This window comes from Euprymna scolopes, chromosome 36 (assembly GCF_053919585.1).
Source record: "Euprymna scolopes isolate OS-2025 chromosome 36, ASM5391958v1, whole genome shotgun sequence".
In the NCBI taxonomy this organism is placed as follows: domain Eukaryota; kingdom Metazoa; phylum Mollusca; class Cephalopoda; order Sepiida; family Sepiolidae; genus Euprymna; species Euprymna scolopes.
Genome location: NC_136517.1, coordinates 82,702,919 through 82,708,798, shown reverse-complemented (window position 1 = coordinate 82,708,798; position 5,880 = coordinate 82,702,919). Strand labels below are relative to the sequence as shown.

General features: G+C 31.8%; 1 pseudogene; it reads left to right on the top strand.

Annotated features, from left to right (window-relative positions):
• The first annotated feature begins 5,169 nt into the window (after positions 1–5,169).
• On the top strand, positions 5,170–5,288 carry LOC145260710 (5S ribosomal RNA; annotated as a pseudogene).
• Positions 5,289–5,880: the final 592 nt, after the last annotated feature.

The following is a 5,880-nucleotide window of genomic DNA, read 5'->3' as shown; positions in this document are numbered from 1 at the left end:
TTTAATATTTATAATATACTTTAGTTTTACCATCTTGGATCATTTTGGTAAATTTAATTGTAATTTTTATTTTATATATATATATATATATATATATATATATATATATATATATATATATATATATATAGTTGTTGTTCGGCCATATTCGTCTCAAGCGCTTTCTATCAGTACAACCGATTATCGTCATGAGCGACTGTTGTTGTTTCTTTTTTTTTTTTTGAGGCTTGATGTATCTATAGTTAGTTAGTTTTTTTTAGTTTTTTTAGTTTTATTTTTTATTTTTTGTTATAATCGTGGGTGCAGGATGGGTAGGGGTGAATTATTTTCTTATTTTATACTTTATTTATTTAGTTTCTTGTTAGTTATTGAATACAGTTAGTACATTTGTTCCTGAATTAAATGAGTTTTTTTTTTAATAAGCACAAAAATGTCAACTTTAGCCATTATTACCCGAAAGGCACCACTAGGGGTGGGGGTGGGAGGCAACCGGATTTTTCCCGGAAAATCCGTTCTGTTACTTTTTTTTTTTTTTTACTCATATCATGTTTAATGTTTGTGCAAATTTACAAAAAAAAAAAAAAAAATCCAAGGCGTAGTTATTTAGAAAAATGCAGACAGCCGAACAGACAAGGGTGAATGTCGGGGGGGGGGGCAATAATAACTTTATTGGTTATCTTCGTTAATAAGAGTGGATTGGAAAAGAAAAGAGAGTTTGTAGAGTATGAATTTTATTTTCCTTAACCCTTTCAGCCATCAAGAGTGGTGGTGGAGTTCGGCCCTTTCCTTCGCATGTGTCTTTTTGCCCCTCACTCCTATTTGACATGGTAGAGAGTTTAGGTAGCTAAAGGCAAAAGAGAGGAAGAGGGGATGTTTACAGAAGAAAGTCTTTTGCGCTGTCTTGCCTGCGCCATTTTTAACCAGATCCAGAATTACCGCCGAAGAAACGAATTGTGTTTTGATGTCTCCGTCTAAAAACAATTTCAGCCAAGTTCCGAAAGATTCACCTTAGAGAAAGCATATCTTTGGGCTCCGTCCGTAGAAATTACAGACGATAAAGTTATTTGTTTGAAATAGAATGTCGTGACCAAGAAAGAGGAAGTTCCCGTGCGTTTAAACCATCTTTTTTATTACAAATTCTGTCACGTACTCAGCTCGCTTGCCTGAGCGATAGTCTCTGATTGGGTAAATCAGAAGGGAAGTTGATTGATTGCACCAATCAGCACCGAACCGAAGGCAGATTCAAACTCTTAAACCGGTAGGTCTCGCTGCTGTTGGTGTGCCACACTCGTCTTGCACTTTTAACACAGCATAGCTACGCAATATTCACACATACTTTTCAGCAAAATCACAGAGAGAGAGAGAGAGAGAGAGAGAGAGAGAGAGAGAGAGAGAGAGAGAGAGAGAGATACTCAGACTCTCGGCGATAATGCAAACTTTGAAATAATAACGGTAGAAAAGTAACTTATATTATTGCCTTTGGTAACATTTATTTGTTGTATATTTTTTCGCCTACTTTTTAAAATATTATTTTTTGACTCTTGTTAAAAATGCCCGTAAAAACCATCAACGCAGCAGCCTAGAATCTCGAAGATTGTCAATTGTATGAACCATACGGTAGCCATGACCATTGCGTTGAGTTGACCCACATTTGATCAGCAGATGTTAGACTTTGAACCGCTCAACGGACCGGTCAACAAGAGTTGAAGACAATATACAGCAGCAACCACGAAGCAAGAGACAGACGACCGAAACTATAATTTAAAAAAAAAATAAATAAATAACTAGCAGGCCGCCCGGCGTTGCCCGGTCGTAAAATACGCATAAATATTATATTTTAATTCATGCAGATTTCTTATTTATTATTATAGAGCCAATTCGCTATTGATTATTACCCAATATATAGAAATTATTTCAACAGAGAATATAAAGTGGATCTTGGGTTTACTTTCGGCAGCCGCGTAACTTTCTCTTACCTCATTTTATCCTTTAGGTCTCATATTCCATGAGCGATTTTCCTGACAAAAAGGGAAGCATTGCTGTTTTTCTGGGTCATAATCTATTTTATCTAACACTTATCGTTAGCAAGTTTTTTTTTTTTTTTTACTTTGAAGTATTATTTTTTTTTTTAGCTCCTAACATAAAGTGGCTTCATGTCTTGTCTGGTGCGATTTCCATAAAAAAAAGTTAGTGTATCATTACTCTGGTTTCAATTTACTTCAGTCGAAAGTCTAAAAAATCATAGGGTCCCTTCCTAGTATCTAACACTAAATCTCCATATGAAGTACATAGATATTCGAATATTCCATTAAAAAAGTTGGAATATAGTTTTCCTCTCTCCAATTGATAATTTAAATAAACTTTTTGTTATAATGCCGACGAATTCCCATTAATCGCCAAAAACTGGTTTTCGTCATAAAAATAAAACTACTCGCCCAATTTACGTGATTTTTGGAATATGACATAAAAGAAACCATACAGGATCGACAAGTACGATCAATGTCTCATGTATACTTTTCTTGTAGTCTCTCGGTCGCTATTGATTATTGCCCAATATATAGAAATGATTTCAACAGATACAAATGTGAGAAATTCTGCAATTATAAACGAACCCCTCATTGGCTGATTTGGCCACCCACTGTCCTTGTTTAAACCAATCAAATTGGTTGATGTTTTTAACCGCCAGCAATGAGTTTGGCTGGGGTTTTTATTGCCTTTTGCTTTTCAGGCAGTTCCAAACATGTAGTCGACGAAGAAGGAACACGGAACTCAACTCTTTATGGATATGAGGCATTTAGGCGCCTCCGCCATTCGTCTCCTTGAGACTTTATTTTTTAGCCTAAATGATTAGGCTAAGTTACTATTATATATGTTTCTCAGAGACATTTTAAAGCTCTGAATTATCGACATTAATGACTTTTCCTTCAAATGAACATTAATTATAAACTTCTGTAATATCGGCTCAAGTCTAGAATTGAATCTTTTCATTAGAGGCATCATACCATCTAATAAGATTCCAGGAGAAAAAATTTATCTTGTCTGATGGAGTATCCAGCTTCTTGTTGTTACTTGAGGTGACATTACTTAATAAAGGTTCACCATGGTGATTGTGAATAAAAGGAGACAGTAACTTTCAAACACACCGGAAGTTGGCACACGCGTCTCTCAATTTAGTTATGGACGCACAGAATCGATACAATTTTCAATTATATTTTATGTTTATTTTTTAACTCATAGTTATTGAAAATAATATGCGATTAGTTTTTTTTTCAAATATAGTTAGTTTTTTTTTTATTATTTAAAACTGTGTAATCTATTACGATCTTTTTTATCAATTTAAAAAAAAAAGAAATTTTAATCGCATATCTTTTTCTCAATTTGTATTTTTTTTTATCATATATCTATTACGTTTTTTTTTTCTAGATACTTTAAAGAATTATTCAGAAACACTTATGGGTAAAATTATCTAAAAATTTTCATCCATTATGCGTTTTGGGAAGGGTTGCAGACAGAGCGTACATGGCGGAAAAGATCGTAATAGATTACGCAGGTTCAAATAATTAAACTAAGTATATTTGAAAAACAACAACAACAAATACAACAACAACAAAAACAAACTAAACATGTTTGAAAAATATATTAACAAAATAAAAATATAAAATTTATAAAAATATATAAAAATACATAAACCTTTTTATCAATTGTTTTTTTTTTCTTTTAATTTTTTAATTGCATATATTTTATGCCATTAAAATTAAAAAAAAAAATACGTATTTTTATATATTTTTATTATATGGAGGTGAAAAAATATAATTGAAAATTGTATCGATTCTGTGCTTCCATATCTAAATTGAGAGACGTGTGTGCCAACTTCCGGTGTGTTTAAAACTTCCTGTCTCGTTTTATTCACCATTACCTTTGAATATTTAGTCAGGGTTTACTTGTAAGGAAAAGTATTCTCATGCCAGGTTGTTCTGACAAATCTGAATATAAAAACCTTACACACTCGAGGACAGTATCTAGTAGGAAGTCAAGTTCATGCGTGAGCGCGTGCGTGTGAAAACCTCAAATATGCATATCTAATTTTAGCATTTCTGCAATACATGGACGGCGCCATTATTAGAGACGATGACTTCAATTTTATCTTGGCCAAATAACATGGCAAATAAGTAACAAATAAGAATTTTTTTCCAAACACAAAAAATATTTGAAAAGCAAAACATTTATTGTATAAAAATGTATCAATATATAATTGTAAAAACATTTATTGTATAAAAATGTATCAATATATAATTGTAAAAACATTTATTGTATAAAAATGTATCAATATATAATTGTAAAAAAAAAACATTTATTGAAAAGCCTGCATAAGAAAATATAATTTCAATAAAACAATTTTGTAATGAAAGCAACATTGGATTTTTATAAAATAAATAGGTTTCTTGGTCAAATAACACGGCTAATAAATAACAAACAAGTTTTTTTTTCTTATTTTTCCGAACACAAAAATATTTGAAACCGAAACATTTATTGTATAAAAATGTATCAATATACAATCGTAAAAACATTTATGAAAAGTCTGGGTAAGAAAATATAATTTTAATAAAACAATTTTTGAAGTAAAGCAAACATTGGATTTTTTTTCCCCCGAAACAATTTTTGAATCTAAGTAAAAGTGTATTTTTTTTTTTAACAATTTAATAATTTAAACATTTTAAAGCAACATTTGATTTAAAAAAAAAAAAATTTCGAAACATTTTTTTAAATTAAAGTAAAATTGTCATTGTTCAAAATATAGTTTTAATTTTTTTTTTTTTTGCACCTGTTGAAGGGTCAGCAAAGTTTCTATTTTAAATTTATAAATTGATAAACAATTTGAATAGAATGAAATAAATGAACTTGGTCCCCTGTTCTTTGACCAAGAAGCGCCACCTGGCGACAGTTTAAACGCACCAAAAATAGCGCCTTCCGTGTAATGCAGAAGTGCTCTAATTTTAAATAAATTTAAGCCATACATATAATTAGGGCTATAACAACAGCATATTCTTTTCATTGTTTTGACTCTCGAGTATATATCCGACACAGTTAGAAACAGTTAATCAACCGAGAACCACATCACTCTATATAAAAGCATATAAGATATCTAGGCACTGCCAAACGCATATACGTATGTACGGCATAATCACGTTGACACAACGGTTCCCGTCAGATCACCGAAGTTAAGCAACATTGAGCCTGGTCATTACTAAAATGGGTGACCAATTTGGGAAGTCCAGGTGCTGTATGTAGGAGGACGTCGACACCTCCCTGAAACAAGTTGCAAAAACCTAACGTCTCGTCATCTCCTCTAACGGGGATATACATGCGACTGGGGACCGCTTGTGAATTTCATACTCCCATGAAACTTCCTCCTTCGGAGGAAGCCGGTTAAACCCTGAATAGGGTTGGTGCTGACTGCACACAAACGAAAATGAAGAATTGTGAAAAAAGTAACGCATGATGTGTTAACTATACGAACTATGGAAAAGCAGAAGCGACTTAATGATTTTTAAAACATTTCTTTATCTTCTTCAAACTGCAATTAATAATTATTCTTTGTTATACTTTTGTTGGGTTTTAAGATTCACACAGTTTAATGATTAATAATATTATAAACATTTGCATATTAAATATGAAATACGGTTTTACGAGTATTCGTTTGGTTAATTACCGGCTTCCATACTTTTGTTTCGTGAAAAGAAACAAACAAGATATCGTAGTGGGTCTACAAAATGTTTACTTTTTGTGCAATACTATTTTTAATCGGTTTTAATCTGACGATAAAGTAGCTGGAAGAGCCATGTTTATATTAAAATTTAATATGAAAATTTTTTTAAACAC